General features: G+C 41.8%; 1 protein-coding gene across 2 annotated transcripts in view; it reads right to left on the bottom strand.

The window, feature by feature from the left end:
- The window catches only part of NCK2 (NCK adaptor protein 2), an 84,540-nt gene extending 68,448 nt beyond the window's left edge, over positions 1 to 16,092 (bottom strand). For both annotated transcript variants that reach the window (XM_066545260.1, XM_066545261.1), the window contains exon 1: positions 15,788 to 16,092. The gene's annotated coding sequence lies outside the window, so the exon portion shown is untranslated. The remainder of the gene's footprint in view (positions 1 to 15,787) is intronic.
- Between the last annotated feature and the right edge of the window lie 1,469 nt (positions 16,093 to 17,561).

Here is a 17,561-nt window from a genome sequence, read left to right as displayed (position 1 = left end):
CCAACAGCTGCCCACTGTCAGCCAAGAGGACATGCTCTCAGCATTTGGAACCCCCCCAGTCTGTTTCTGTTCAGGCTCCTGACTGTGACTCCTACCAGGGAGGGCTGTCCCAAGGGCCAGAGGAGGATTGCGCACACACAGATCCCAAGGGCAGCTCCTGGCCCTCCTGATGCCACTGGCAAGAACCACAGCTTCCTGCTTCTCAACTCATCAGAGCAGCCAACCTCAGCAAACTGATTTGTTAATTAAAACAGACCTAACAATCAGTATTTTCTAGGAAGAAGGAAAACATTTTTCCACTGTGCGTGTGAGAACATCAGAAATGTTTGTATTTATAAACACCTGTAAAACTGCAGCTTTACATCCCTGCAACATCATTCCTTTGCCATCATTTTTTTGAAAAAACTGGAACACACAACATACTCTATCATTCAATGTGTCAGAAACAGCAAATAACTGGCACACAGCAAGTTAAATCGAATCATGGAGATGACCTAAGATGGAGAAAACTCAGAATTTTATGAAAAGCCTTAGGGTTTCACACAAATCAAAAGAGCATGAGGCTGTGTGTTGGAAGTGGTCATGAACAATTATTGTATCAAGGTACATTTTTTAATAGAAAAATTTGGGGGAAATTATTAAGTAGCAGAACATGATTTCCCCTGTGAACATTCAGTTATTCTTAGAGAAAGAAAAAATTAATGTTACCAAATTCTACCAGCTAAGCAACCATCGTGGCAAAATATTAATCATTCAAATTAGCTATCTCACAACTACATTACATTCCCCCTTTCTACATTAAAAAAACTTCAAAATTAGTTGTCTTTGATTCTGTAGAAAATTCACAGAACTGTGTAAGCTGATCACACAACTGATCATAAGGACCTACCTTAATAACTTGCCCTCGGCAAAGAGGAGATGCTTCTTATTACCAAAACCTGACACAAACATCTTTTCTGCATTTAAAAAGTTTACATAAAGTGTCCAGAATGAAAAATAACCCTGGTACAAATATCTTTAGTAATGCTTCCTCAGCTTTTACTAACCAACAAAAGCTTAAGAAATCCACTCAAAATACTCAAAATACTCAAAATCAATACAGAACCTATTAAGGAAGCAGGGCATATACAGAAATATAACACTTCAACAATACTTAAGAATTAAGTTCAGGCATTAAAGTCTGAAAAAAAGGTTTAGGCACAAAAAAGGGTTGGAAATTAAGAATTGAAAATGGTAACAGTTGCCAGTAGCAAAAAGATGCTCAGTATTTCTTACCATCTCCCAGAATAGCACAGCAGCACATAAACTGACAACCCTGCTGAAATTAGTGCATATTTTGAAACATAAATTACATCTACACCTTGCTGCATTAGGATGGTGGCTCAGAAATAAGCACACAATCCCTCCAGCAGAATTTACTTCAAAGCCTTCCCATTCCTCTGCCTACAGAGCTCAGCAACAGATAAAATTGAGAATGTGGTTTTCATTCATTTCTTCCAGGCACTCTAAAAATCACACATGCACCTCAGAGTGGTTTGAAATCTGGTATGCCATATGGCAGTACACTTGTCATTTCCAGAAATATGTTGAATATGGATTCCAGAGATATAAAGCCCCAATTAAAAAAAAAAAAAAAGAAAACAAAACCAAAACTCCCGAAGCCAACAAATTCTGCTCAAATACTACACCAGGTTTATACTACGCACAACTGGAGAGCCTGGGCTTTGATCAGGCTTCAAAGAATCTCTTCATTTGCCCCAGAAAATAAATCTGATGCCTTAGCTTGCGGAGGCTTATTTCCCTACTGTTTTGCAACTCTGTAAAGTTATTTACACTTGCCTTAAGTGAGAGTGAAGTAGAAATGATACATCAACATCAATAGTAGATTTATACAAACACATTGCACTTGGAGCACAAAGTAAATGATTTACAAGCTGCAGAACAGTGGAGAACCAGGATCAAGGGGTTTATGGCTATTCCAGTGTGAACCAACTGAAGAAGAAATAATTACTTCTCATTCCTACATAAAATATTTAATGGTGCACGTGATGAAGTAACATTCAAAAAAACCCAAAAACCTCCCAAACAAAACCCCAAAGAGTTAGGAAACACATTAAAAAAAAAAAAAAAAAAACAAACAAAAAAAACAACTGACAAAAGAAGTAAGGCTCTCCTGCTGGCTGAAATAATCACACAGTCTCAAAGCTCAGCAAATTAGTGCGAGATTTCCACAAAACTGGCAGAGCTGAACTAAATATCTTGCTGTTGCCAAAATGAGCAAATCCTGTGCTCTAGGTAGAAATCAACTAATTTATCCCTCTACTATCATTTCTACTTTTCAGGGCTATCTAATTTTCACTATTTGCAATCTCTGATTAAATGATCCTTCTTTTCCGAGAAAGAAAACTCAGACTAGCAAACTGAAATTATGTAACATTACATGACCACAACTACTTTCCTCCTTGCTTTTATCTTCCAAGGATGTAATCACAGATACAGAGAAACAGAGAATCATTCCCCTTTTTGCAGGCACACACCCTTCCTCTCTTTAAACCTCATATTCCATCTTGAAACTAAGTTGTCCTAACACACATCTTTTTACCCCTAAGATGAAAATTAACAGCGAGTGGTAACTGTTGACATGACTTGCTTTAGGCATGATACTAAGTTTTCAAACACACACAGAAATCAAGAAAATAATCTCACTCCAGGGGGGTGGATGCTATAATCTGCAACAAACTTCCCATATGCATATTCCATAGAAATACCTGTTTTGGAGACAGTGAATGTGTGGTATTTATCCAAGTATACAGAGGTGACTTGGGGAAAAATGCCAAGGAAATACAGGTGACTCTATTAGAGTTCTATTCTATCAGAGTCCAATCCAGGCCTACCACAACATTTCTATGAATAAAGAAGTAAATCAAGAGCATTTCGACCATATCTGGGAAGAGTATATTTGCAAGCACCTAAAACAACTCATGGCAGCATTGACTGGGATATGTAACATAGCACAGACACACTTCCCCTACACTAATCCATCAAGTTCATCCCAGACCAGGATCCCTGCAGCTGCTGCAGCTGATGAGGGTTTCAGCCATGCAGAGACATATCTGCCACTCACATCTCCTAAGGATGAGTGTATCAGCTCACTCACTGCTGCTAGAGGCAGTGGGCTTTGAGAAAGCCAGGGCTTTTTCCCCAGGCATAACAAGCACAGAGCTGCCAGCCACTGGTGTTGCCATCTAGGGAAGCTATTCCTAGAAAAGCAAGAAAAATGCGTGGGCTGAGCAGAAAAGACAATGCAGAAACTAAAGCAAGCAGAAGAGTCCTCTGTAATACAAAAGGTGAAGAAAATCCCCATGTCTGCTAAGATTTAGGCTGAAGAGCACATCTCTCCCCGACACATTCCACAGCCAATAACTGCGTTTTTCTGGTACACTGAGCTTGTGGGTGGGATGAAAAGTGGTTTCCACATGCTACAGCAAAATTTTACAGTGCCCAGCAGACAAATAAAGTATGCTAAATTTCCTGAACATTTTAATATTCACTGCAAAGCATAGTAAAACCAAACAAAACCCTAGAAAATCTGCACTTTACAAAACTTTCCATCTATTTTGCAGATGGCATTGAAACCATCTGCTGATGCTGCCAGAACAATTCAAGAACCACCAAAAAGTGTGTTTGACAGGTCCAGACCTACTGTAAAGAAAGGAAAATCTGAATGACTTCAGCATGATACATAGAGATGTTCCTGGATAATACAGATTACATTTCTTCTTTAATCATTCTTCCAATAAAAGCAGTGTGAAATTTAACTTCTATGGTATTTTTAATTGTAGTTGTAGGAAACAAAAAAGCTGTCAGCTACTGAAGCCTCACACACACCACCATCCTCCCACAGCTATTACTACACTGACAGAAGAACTACAGAAACTGTTCTCACACCGGCACACCTAAAAAACTGAAGAATCAGAACCAATTCTCAACTGTGCATACACTTCCTTTAATCATCATTTTCTTCTTCCTATAAGTGCTTTTCTTTACAAAGTCCCAAATCCAAACCTCAGAAAAGTTAACTAAACACATTCATAAGTGGCTTGAGTATCATAACTCAGTTGATTAAACATTTGGAAGAGTTCACCTGGTGGCTTTGAAGTGCAGCTGAGGACCAATTCAGGGCTCTGCAAGAGGCAATATAGTTCTTGAGGATCCATCAGTAAAGTGGTAACAATCCTTTAGGCAAAACAAAGCCAAAGGAGTCAAGATGGGAAACAAAGCTATAAACAGTAAGAATGCAGAAGTTTACTTCCTGTATGCAAGGTTAGCAAACTATTACAACATCAAGGTACATGCCAGTCTTTTCCTTTCTTACTTACAGATTTAGCCTTTAAGGTGTCCAGTGCACTTTTTCAAGCTCTTGCTACCTATTGTAATTCTACACTTGAAGATCTTCCTGCATTTCGAGACAATTATTATTTTGCTTTGATGCTCTTTTCCTTGGATGTTTTCCAGATGAAGTTCTAAATTGAAGCTCAGCAGAAAAACGATCAGAGCACTACATTTCAATAACAGAAGCATTGAAAGTGTGGCCTTCAGTGTATTAAAGTCATTGCTGGAAGCTACATATGAAAATATATTACCCACCTCAGAAAACCCTCCATTGTTATAATTTGGTCATTTCACACACCAGTGATCAATCTCAGCTGAGCACATTCTGTAAGTCCATACATAATGATAAAAAATTAGACATACTGGAGAAAAATTTAAGTCTTTCCTTTGTGAACAAGTATATTCACCTAGTGATTTTATATAAAAATCACATTTCTACTGCTTCTTGGTATGAAGCTAAACAAAGTGAAGATATACAAATTGTTGGTTACAAGGGTCAATGACTCAGCAACCTGAATTATGTCCACTTTGCAGCAAAAGCTGATAAGCATAAAACAATTACTTTAAAAAACAATCTAAGAAGTATGCCCACATGAAAAATTTTTAAATGTACATACACACTTAAGGCTACTAACTCTGAATCATACATCCTTTGTCTAATCCTTCCTAAACTCAAAGTTTCTATTTTCCAACTCTCTCTCCTTTACCTGCCCTTAAAATTTGTAAGTTTCAGATCACTGTTGCATATAAAGTCCTCAGAATCAGCAAGTAAGTATATTACAGCACATCTACAAGCTGAAAACCCCAGGCTACATTTCATTTCAGTGCAGAACAACACAGATTTTTCAGAACAGCATTGTTCTGAAGAAATATTACAAAAAAGAGAATATCCAGGTATTGGAAAACAGAAAAAATGAAATAATATTGCTTCTACCATTCCCCCAACACTCTATGACACTGGGATCCAGTGCTGAACCTCATCACACAATTCCCTCTACAGCAGTTCTCCCGGACTACAAAGAGTGGACAAGGAAGAGGAGGATGATGTACAGTGAAGGAAAGTCCAGTGTCATTTTTATACAATTCATCTTAGCCCAAAGACAGTTCATACTGTAAATCCTATGCCAATTTGGACCACATTAAGTTCAGATTTAATTAATCATTCCCAAATACCAAGTTGCAAGCATATACATGTGAAGGTAGAAAATAAGACTATGATATTCTGCAGAAAAACTTGTAAAGCACACTACACTTCCTCCTACCCTGAGCAGATATAAGCAATCAGACAACCTTATTTCCGTGACTGCGTGCAACTACATATTTAGCTAGAATAGAGAGCCAACAATACACTAACAAAAATATCTTCATCCAGATCCTATTCAGAGCTGTTAATTTAATGGAAAGACTCTTCCGGCATGAAGAATACATGAGTAATAGCCTCCACGGGAACTTTAACAGCAGATCGTTAGACAAAGGGCTTCATAACACAGCAGCTGGATGCCATTCAGCTACCTGACAGCCCTGTGCTGCTTGGAAAGAGTGCATTAACCACAGGATGTGGCTTTCTGAGGCAGACTGGTGCTGCCCGGGACTGCAAAGGGAGCACAAGGGAGATGGGGTAAGGAGGCAGATTTGGATGCTTTGAAAGAGGTATTAGAGCAAAGGGCTGTGTAATGCAAGACAACATATCGCACACAGCAGCTGCAGGAAAACAGATTTCTCTGCAAAACAGTTACACACTGTCATTTTAGCTTTCCATAAATTTACAGTACTTCAAATCAATGCCACTGAAAATTCTAGAAAAACAATACAGAACATTTATTTATTACATTTCTCAATGTAAAAATGTTTCTTCTTATTTAAGGAAAGATGCATATTGACTGACCCATGTGGGAGCTTACCCCACTACCCTAACCCCTAATTCCAGAATATATTCATAGAAGGAGGACGTTAAAAACAATTATACAGAAATATTGTAAGCAAGGGTTTAAGTGTATCCTCATTTCAGAAAGTTCACCAACTCGACTTCTGCACATCATGTAACTGCAGTGTTCCAGTCAAATCTTACTCATTCCCAAATGTGTGTAATCATGCTAGACAGATTAGATTTTTTTTCTAGTTTTATCTAATATTTTATTTTCTTTGCTTAAATATTTCTGCCATATGAATGGATTACAGACAACCTAAAAACATGTCCACCCACAATCAAGGCTATTCCCAATCCTAATTATCTACAAAATAGTGTGCAATGGAAAAGGCAGAGATTAACAAAGCAAAGACACAGATGATCACCATCAGTTTAGACAGCACAATAATCAAGGTGTACACCAACTAAATCAAAGATTTTCTTGAATTAAGTATTTACAGATTCATAAAATAAAATGGTACTTCCCTAAGAAAATCTAAAGGTTCATGTACACAACTGTCAAAACTACAAATTACATTGATACCAGGTGCAAGTACTAATATTGAGATTTGCAGTTTTGATTGTTGTTGGGTTTTGTGGGGGTCTTCCTAAGATCCAGTAGGTGCCACAATTTTAGAACAACAGTATCAACAATTGAAAAATCCACCAAAATCTAGCTGCTTAACATCAGGCATAACATCCTGCAAACCAGGCACACCCCTCACATTCAAAAAAGCCTGTGGCAGGAAAAGGGCACAGGAACAAGAGCCAAGGGCTGCTACCAGTCAGGCGGGCAACAGGCAGGCAGAGCTGACCAGGGAGCAGCATTGGAAAAATGACCTCCTCTCTAGCACAACTCCACCTTGACTCACCTGCATTTGTGACTCACTGACATCAGATTCTTGCTACTTTTGAAGAATGAAGCATTTAAAATTTTACTACCTGCTTAGCAAGCACAGTATAATCTACTAAATACCAAGCTGCTTCAAATGCTATGTACACTCAGTAATGGTATGTATGCCATTACTGCAGAAGAGTAAGTCAATGGCCATTAATTCAGATTGCAGTTATGTATAGTATCTACTTTTAACCACAAGTATATCACTTATATTAACTCAAAGGAATCTAAATGACCAGCTACTTAACCACTAGAATTATCTATCTGGAAAGAAGGAAAAAAAAAAAAAACAAAGAACATAACAGACAAATCACAAGGGCAAGCTGAAAAGACTTTTATAACAGAACACTGAAATCAGGTCTAGCTGTACCATTAAACAATCTAATACAGTTAAAACATGGGGGGGCAAAGCATTTTAAAAGTTATGAATTTCCATGATCTGCATTAATACACTTATTTTCAAACCTGGGTTCCTCCAGAACAGGAATTACAACCCTGAATGCATTCAAGAGCCCCTCTTTTTTTTTTTCCTGTTTTCATTAATTTTGGCTTTCTATTTTAAATTCTACGTTTCCACACTTTTAAATAAAACACAAAACTAACTAATTCCTTGTTTCTTCCCTGAAGGAGTAACTTCCTTTTCCATCAACTTAAGCAGGCATTAAATCAAGCACTGCCTGATCCACACCTGTACTACAACCGCTCAGTATTACTGTTCATTAAACAATCCTAAACAACTAAGAGCCACACTGACTTTATGGGACTGCTGGAAAAGTAATGTCATACACAATGTATAGGCAAAAATCTGTCTCTAAAAATAAGCTGGCTGTGTGACACTACAGCAGAAGTTCCATAATTCAATATACATGTTGTGACAAGTAAAGAATGTGTAACTAAGAAAGAATTGACCTGCAATGTAACAGTGGTTCTTGTCTTGGAGGAGATGTGCATATGGCTCAGCTTCATGTTTTGTAAATAAGAGACGTTCACGCCAATAGGACCACTCGTGGTACTGAGCCCATGCTTGCATTTTCACAGGGTCACAAAAACGGAGATAGAAGTTGGGATACAAAACAAAGAATGAAACTTTGGCAAAGTTTTGACACTGTGCCTTCCAGAGTGGTGAAAGAAATACCTGAATAAAATAAACATCCAGAATCTCCTGTCAGCAAAACCAGAAAAGATCCTAAAGGAATACAACCATGAATATTATAAGACAAGACTAACGGAGGAAGACAAACATTGTCCCAGTAATGACATTATCCAGACTTTAACAGTTTTCTGCCATAGGAAGTCTATAACATTTCAGTTCATTATGATTCCCCATGCATCCCTTAAGAGCCTCAAAGCTCATAAAAATGATGTGTCATATTTTGATACTTGTACTAAACACAAGCTTTGTGATTACCAGTGTTTAAACTCAACACAATTCACACAGTCCTCACTGAGGTATCTGATTAAATTTCTAATATTCATGAACTAGAATTTTAATATTGAATGCTCAAAATGATTTAGGTCTTTTGATGTAACGGAACATAAGTCCTTTAGTGTCAAGTGGAAGGCAGATCCTTTATTATGGCATTAATTATTTGGGATATTAGCATTAATTTCTTTCTCTATTTGAATCAAATGGAATTCAAAACAGTGTGAATTTATGAATAGTCCACAATATAATTATTTCTATATTATTCCTGCAGCACTAGCAGAAAGACTGCCAACAGACCTGAAAATGTAAAGGAAGGAGATTGATCATCAATTTTTCTTTTCATCTTTTTTCAGAAAGACAGGAAAGGTAAGGCTCAGGATGTTTATACTCTAAATGGCTTCACTCTTTTTTTTTCATGTAAAAATACCTGTCTTTATACCTATAAATGCCACCTACATTTTTTGCATTCAACATGCAATGATTAAAGGAAAGAACAATTAAACAATATATACCATAACCAACTTATTTTATGACTGGAACAAAAACATTCTTAATTAAAACCACAAAGCTGAAAAAATAGTAGGGATTTTTACAAAACTTTAATACTGACTGGGAAAACTTCTATGTCTTCACTTACATTTCCAAAGTTGCTACATACACAGAATTCCAAGTTCTGGTAGGAAGGACTAATTAAAGATACAAACATGGTACCTTCTTCCCAGCACCTAAACAGTACCAGTTATCATTTCACTTATATTACAGGTATAGCCAGACAGTATTGCTAACAAAAGTAATTCATAACTAAATAAATAAATACACCACCACACATGAAAAACTGCCATTTGCAGGTCATTTGAGTCAGTTACCAGAGCACTAGATACTGACAGACCATAATCCAGCTTAACATTCCAATACAAAACACACAAAAATCAGCATTTATATGGTTTTACCCAACTTTCAAGACTTTTTCAGTCCAGTTAAACCAGAAACACCTGGTCGACTGAGACTGCAACCTTACAAATAAACATCAGCCAAGCCTATAAATAAACCAAATAAGCCATCTGTGCCAGACTGGCCCTGTTTGTAGCCCATGTACACAGGTGTCAGCTCCTGGCCCTGCACTCTACAGCTCAACTACCATGGAGTGTTTGTACCATCACTGACTGTGTTGGTTCAGCACTAACACAAAATGAAAAAAAAAAAAATCAGTAAACAGAGTGCTAGCAAATACTCAAAACCTATCATTCTGGTTTTGCTAAAATTTTTACTGAAAATACTGAAGGCATTTAAAACACATGCATCTTTAAAGTGACTGGATGAAGTCCAACCACCTTTTTTTCTCTTCTACTATTTAGCAAACAAATTTTCAATCTAAAATTACTAACTAAATTTTCAACCAATATTAAATCTATTTAAAATGAAAACTCAAAGGATACTTGTAAAAACAAACTAAAAAAACCCTGAACTCAAACCTGGAAAAAGCCTAAAGTTTTGCTGAGCCAGGTGGCAGTGTGCATTTGCAGCAGCCCAAGTCTCCTGTGGTGGTATCCAGAATCCTTGACATGCCATCATTCAAGACCTGTCAAATTTGATATCACTCAGTGTGTGTCTAGAAGGACACCATGCATTCAGGGAAATGAACGTGTCATTTGTTGTCATGACAGCTATCAAAATTCAGCCCGAGAGCATATCACAGAGCCACGTATCTCTCCTTCTGCACTAAAAGGTTGAAAAATACTTTCCTTGTCGTCATCCTAAACATCATTAGGATGTCAACCAAGAAGTCAGCTCCCCTGAAACAGCAGTGGCCCAGGATGGCACTGGGAGACAAGTTCTACACACAACGGATGTGGGAGAAAACAAGTGTGATGGATACACTGCTATTGTAATAACAGGAAGGAAAAACCTTGCAGCCATGCTATGCTGAGGGTGCTCTTACTGCATTAAAACCAAGAGGTCAGGATGATCAATGCTTGGGACTCTGCTTTGGTATCAGTGCCAGGTTTTGCTAAACAGGAGGCTTCACTTATTACTGTTCTATGAAACGTTTATTAGTCCAGAATGGTCTGAAAAATTTAGAACAGTTTAACTCTCCATATACAGATTAGGTTTTAACAGGACATAGTGCTCCTCTTCTCTCCCAAACCTATGAAAAGACTGCAGGAATTGTTTTATTTTACTATATAGTTAACTAATACTTAATTAGTATACAAATAGCATTATTTCAGCCAACTTAAATTTGACAAGGATGAGTTAGAAAATCCTACTATACTTCATTTATAGTTTATATGCTTAATAAATACCATTATTCCTTTCTAAACCTTCCCAGCCTTGCAAGAATCTAATCTTATTTTGAAGGAAAGGTTAGAAGACAGTGTTTAATGACTTTTTGAAAATAATATAAATAAGAACAATATAGTTAAATCCAAAGCAAAATTGACTTTTTTTTTCCAAGAACTTGCTTCTATTTTCTTAAAAACAGAACACATACTTTTTAAATGATGCACTGCCAGAAGAATCAATAATCCCACCCCAGCATGAACAAAAAGCACCTGCCTTTGTTAACCCTCTTCCTGTTCTCCTGCACCATCTGATGGCTCCTCCGTACTGGCACAGAGCTGACCCAGTGTAACCCACAGGGAAAGAGAGGCAAGAGTCAGCACTCAGCTAAAAGCAGCTTCTCACACTGTAAGAGGACATGACCCAGACTTGGAGGACTGCATCAGGAAGAGCATCCACAACCTCCAGCTCCTCCATAAACTTCAGTACCTGCTTTCACACTTGTGTCACTTCTCTTTATTACGGCTCTCATAAATACTCTGATCATTACTGGAATGTAGAAACTTCAAACACCTCAGAAGGCTAAAATCTGCCTTCCTATCAAAACATTAATAAACTGAAGGCCTGCTCATTTATTTTTGGTTATTAATGCCCCACCTATCCAAATAGCATAACTGCTGAAACACAACAGGCTCCCTTAACTGTATTTCTTTTTCTGATAAAAGATCTTATGTGAAACTAAGTTTGTATTAAAATTAATTTTTAAGATATTTTAAAAAGGAGGTTGCCTAAGACAAGTTGCTACCTGATTTTGTAAAATATGACCTTTTTTTGTCTAATAAAATTTCTGCTATATTCTATCTGAGGTTTATGTCACTACCCATTTTCATGTCTGTTTCTATGGTTGTGTGTACTCTGCATACAGTAACTGATATGAGTTGAGGAAAACTGGGTAGGTAAAAAAACACCCGTAATAGCAATTTTATTTTCCACCTGTATTTTGTCATGATTGTAAGAGAGAATCAACACTTTTGAGAATTCAGGGATCTGCCAAGTGTCCCTTGTTCATCACATTGTCTGCTCCACCAAATAATCAACAGTAGTTATATGTCACCATATTAATACTGGCTAATGAGATCAGGACAAAACCAGCACAGCAAACCTACAGTGCAAAAAAGCCTCTAAGCCACAAAGTTGGTTTCTACAATTGTGAACAAATACAGGCTATACCAGCATGCCTGAGCTTCCACTCTAGCAAATGTTTTTCATAGCATGAGTATTTCTAAAACTTGACACCAGACTCTTGTGTATAGCCGCAGTAATTTAAAATGCAATGGGTTGCTATTCTCTAATCAAGATTTATTCCTCTGCACCTCAATTCTTAAAATTAGTAATACTCTATGAAAGCTTAAAAATGTACACTGTCAGGCTACCTCATTGCACACAAAGTTATTATTTATGTTGGGTTTAAACTATAAACTTCCTTCATTAATAGCAAGAAAAAAATTGATTTGCTGTGTCACATGTACTTAACTGAATATAAAAATATATATTTAATATTGCAATGCACTTTCAACTCACTCATATCATTAGCATTTATGAAACAATTACGAATTCTTATGATGGTGAAAAAAGATTGCTTTAAGGAAAAAAAAAACAAAACAAAAAAGCTTACCATTTTGAAAAATTACTTTACACACTACCGAACAGAGCAACAGTTTAATTGGGCAGAACACTGTTGACTACGTTATTATGAGAAAACTAATAGGCCTAATTAATTTGCAGAAAAAAATTAAATTGGAACTACCTAAAACAGAAATAAGTTTTGGATTCCTGGGCCAACATGCAGAAATCTGCAAAGCAAAACAAACAGAAAAGTAATTTCTCAAAAGGTATACCAGGATCTCATGTAGTAAAGACTGGACAATGGTGCACAGGTGAAATGATTAGTGCAGGCCTCACTTCTTCACCTCAGGATGACAAAACAATGCTATTTCCCCCCCTGCAAACACCATTCCAGCTCTCTAAACAACCTTCACTTTAGGAACTAGCAAGAATTCCTGATTTTCACTCCCTGGAAACTACTGTTCTTCAACATTTCTGTATACCTAGTAAACACAAGGACAAAGTGTACTACCTTTAAGTTCATTATTTGATGAGAAGCAGAAAGCAGCTCTCCTGCAGAGAGCCTCAACTCTGCACCTTTTCCACATGCCAGATGACCTACTTTGGGGGACCAGAGTGTCCAGCCACCAGCACCTCACCCTGGGCTGACTGAACTAACCCTAACACAGCAGTGCCTGCTTTCAGTTTTCAAACTCCCTCAAGCACCTCTAATAAATCCACATCAGCAATCCCCCTTCCTCCAAACACAGTGGGAGTGGGGTTTGGGAATACCCACAGCTTAGAAACCATCAGTCCCTCAATACAAACAGATAATATTTTTTTAGAACCTATGCTTTACATTCAAAGATGCCTTGGTTTTGATTTCAAACCTTCTGCAAGTAAATTGATACAGCACCTGTCTCCATGAGTCTGGAAGCAGCTTTTATGCTCAAGGAGCATGAAAAAGGCAGATACTCTGGTAGTTTTGCTGCTGCTCAAGACCAGGACCAGCAAACAGAGCTATCTGGGTATCACTTTTCGAGTCGTTACTGCTATAGTTTCTGCCGAGGAAAGCAATGAGCACTGCAAAGGATTAACATACCAACAGCAACACAAGGCACAAAAAAAAAAAAACCAAACAAAGGCTGGAAAAGAAGCAGACACTGCTGACCTTGTCCCTCTTCTTTAGCTAACAGAAGATGCGAGGTGACACGAAAGAGAGCAAACACCTTTTCTTATACTTTCAGACAGCTAGCCAGAAATATAGAGAAGAAAAGAGAGGAAGGGGAGGAAAGTTCCATTTCTGTAATGCAACAAGGCAAAGGCTGAAGTTCTGAATTTATCATATGTTCAGTAGCCAAGATGTAGTAAAAAGGATGATTCAGACTATCACGGGCTAACTCTGTTAGTTTTGGAAAAATATTGCAAAAGAGATTTTGTGTATAATTTTTTTTCCCAAAAGTAATCGGAAATGTAATCTGGTAGAAGCAGGAGGCAAATGCAACAGCTAATGTTGCAACGACAGAACAACAGAAACAAGAGCTAACATTACAATGAATCTGTATCTGTTTCATGGCCTATATAAAAATATTTGCTAATTACAGCCTTGATCTTCATGGTACAGGTGCCTTCTATTGCTACATTTATTCACTGTTCCCAAAAGTGACATCTTCTGTCAAAGTCACAAGAAGAAAGTCAGTTACAAAGACAAAGCGATCTGCTTAACTTCTTAAACACACTTGGGTGAGACAGAGGCTTTCCATTTCCAGAGTTGTGAAATCAATATTTCAGAGAAGCGACAACATTACATCAGAAATTATAATCCTAAAAATGAAAACACAATACCATTGACATCATCTATGTGGTGCTGACTCCTTCAGATTCCTAAAAAGCAATGGCAAAACAAGTACTTTCAAACAGAAATTCTTCATAATCTCCTACCCAGTGAGTCCTTTCAAATTCCTCCATATTAAGTTACCAGTCCAAACTCCCAATGATACAAACCACGCGTGGTTAGGCCATGAAAATTTGTTTTTACAAAGGCCACTACCACATTTCATGAAAGAGAAGTCTAATTCTCCCACGTTAAGCTGCTAGAACAGCAGCAGTATGTTCCTCAGAAACAAAAAACCTTCATGGGAGGAAACACTTTTCAAGCTAAAGAATGCTTTAAATTCTTGCCGACTTTCAGTCACCATACAACTTTTAAAACAACAAAAGATTTCTCTTTGTTTTACAAAAACATGATAGTTCCGAGTGAAATACTGCATAGAATTCACGGAATAACCCTGATGCACACAGAGAACCACATTCACTGTTTAAAAACAGTGGAAGACATTAACACAGAAACTAGAGCCGAGAGCCTTCATGATCAGCCAGCTGCAGGTCAGACCTGAACTACAAACCTGAATCCTGATCTGGCAACCTGATCTTAGATAGGCCAAAGTGCCTACCCTGCCAGCAAGGGGTAGCTGTTAGCCTGGGCACATTTTTAATTAAAAACAGGGCGAGAAGACTTGTAAACTTCAGTAATTTTCTTCCCAAAACACGCATGAATGCGTTTCACCGAACACTCATTACGTGAGATGTAATTTTACCTTTATGTCCTTTACCTACACGGGCATCGACCGAGGCCACAGCGCACCGCGCTCCTTGAGAAAATCCCCGGCCTCAGCCCTACTGAGGTGGAAAGTCGGTGACGGAAAGAAAAACGAATTGAGCGAACCGAGGGCGATGTTCGTCCACACCGCAGCCCGGTGTGCCCGCCCGCCGATCCCCGTGCGGGGCGGCGGCGCTCCCGCTCGGGAAACTTTCGGGTTGCGCCGCTCTCCGGCCGGGAGGCGCTGCCCGCCTTCCCCCGGCGCTGCCCCGCGGCCGCCGGATACGCCGCCTCCATTCACCGGAGCCCCGCGAGGGGTGCGGGGGGGTGGCGTCCCGGCCCGGCGCTGCCCCCCGGCCGGGCGGCACAAAGCAGCGGCTGTCACACGCACACGAGCAGCAACTCGGGAGGATGAGGAGGAGCCGCCCCCGAGCCCCCCCCGCAACTGGACGTGGCACAACGAACACTCCTCCCGCTCCGGGCCCCCCGTGCCGCCCCCGGCAGGTACCGGCCCCCTCCCGCGCGGGGCGGCCGCGGAGCCTCGGCCGCACAGGTGACACCCGCCTTTCCCCCGTTCCCGACGCCCCTTCCCCGCGTCGTCCCCCGCGGCCGCCACAAGTTTGCGGCGGGCCCCAGCCCCTGCTCCAGCCCAATCCCCGTCCCGCCCGCGGCCGCGCTCACCTCCGGCCGGCCGGCGGGGAGCGGAGAGGGGCGGGTGGCGGCGGCGGGGAGGCTCCCAGCCCAGGCGGGCTCCGCTTCTTTGTCTCCTCGGCGGCGGCGCCCGCTCGCTCCCCCTCCGCTTCCCTCTGCCCTTCCCTGGGCGGATGCGGGCCGCGTCCTCGGAGAGGGGCCGGCTGGCTCCCCCCGCTTCCCCTTCCTTCTCCTCCTCCGCTCTTCGCCGGACGCGTCCAAGGCCCCGGCCCTCGGCGGCAGCAACGGCAGCTCCGCTCCCTGCCTTCCCTCTGCCTGCTGCGCCCGGCAGCGGCGGCGGCCCCTCCTCCGCGAACCGCCCCCCCCCGGCACAGGCACAGCCCCCGCCCCCGCCCTGCCCTTCCTGCCGCTGCCGCTGCCGGGATCGCGCGGGAGGAGCTCTCCGGGCTCCCCCTTGCCCGCCGGGAGGGCCGCTGCTCCCCCGCCCCAGCGCAGGAAGGACGGGCAGGGACAGCCTGGGTGGCTCCCTCCCCTCTGCGGAAGGACCGCTCCGGGATCGCGGGGCGGGGCAAAGGGGGCCCTGCCCGGCAGGAGCGCACTGACACCTCCTTCCCGTTTCATCCCCGTGAGACCCGGTGCTCCCGGAGAAGCTGCCCCGCTGGGAGCCAAAGCGCCCGGGAAAAGTACTGGCGAATGCTAGAAGACCCGGGGATGGGGGGGGACGCGCGCTGTTCGGGGCCGGGCTGGGGGAAGTGCCCCGGAGCAGGGAGGGGTGCGTCGGAATTCGCCCTGGAGCTGCCAAGGGCTGGGACTGCGGGGCCGCTGCCGCCGGGGAATTTCCAGCCGCGGTGTCGGGGCGCTTCCGCCGCCGCCCATTAGCCGCGGGGCGGCCGCAGCCGTAGCTCTTCCCGGCCCTTCTTTTCCTGCCGGCCCGGGGCGAAGTTTCAGCTTCAGCGCCCCGTGTATCGGCCCGGTCGGGCGGTGACTGGTAGGTGTTGTGCCCTCGGCAGAGGATGGTGGGCATGGCAGCCACCCCAAGCCACAGAATCAGAGAATATCCTGTGTTGGAAGAGACCCAGAAGGTTCATCGAGCCCAACTCTTTGCCAAGCACAGGACGCTCCAAGAATTCCACCATGTGCTGAGAGCGTCGTCCAACTGCTTCTTGAACCCTGTCAGGCTTGGTGCTGTGACCACTTCCTTGGGGCGCCTGTTCCAGTGCCCAACCACCCTATGAAGAGCCTTTTTCTAATGTCCAACCTAAACCTCCCCTGACACACTTCAGGCCGGTCCCTGGGGTGAGCCAGCTGTGAAACAGAGCCCCGTGCCTGGGTGTATGTCCAGCCCATGCCAGCCGCTGTGCCCCTCCACTCACGGGAAAGAGCTCCACGAGTGGTTAAAGGCAGAGGACAGAAGCCCCCCATGGTGGCCCTGGTCTCTCGTGGGAATAGTCAACCTGTCAGCCCCAGTGCTTTCCCCCTGGCACGCTTCCCCCAGTAGTGTCCCTGAGCTATGGGGAAAGATCATCCCTCAGGGTGGGCAGGGAGCAAGGGGGAAGCCACTCAAAAATATTGTAAACCCTTTACAACATGGCAGCTTCGACGGAGAGGAGGCTGGAGTGTTAGGTACGGCTTGGGAGGCAAGGCTAGGCAACACTACTCTTTCTGAATCCAAATTAAAGTCAGCAGCCCTGCTGTCTTGTTTTCTGTGACCAAGCTTAATATAGTAGTGAGATCTTGGGACAAAGATTTTAGAGGCTTGAAATATGATGATTTAAAAATGTGTGCTCTGCAATCTTTCCATGCT

This window comes from Molothrus aeneus, chromosome 2 (genome assembly GCF_037042795.1).
Source record: "Molothrus aeneus isolate 106 chromosome 2, BPBGC_Maene_1.0, whole genome shotgun sequence".
NCBI classification, from domain to species: domain Eukaryota; kingdom Metazoa; phylum Chordata; class Aves; order Passeriformes; family Icteridae; genus Molothrus; species Molothrus aeneus.
This window is presented reverse-complemented; position numbering and strand designations above follow the sequence as displayed.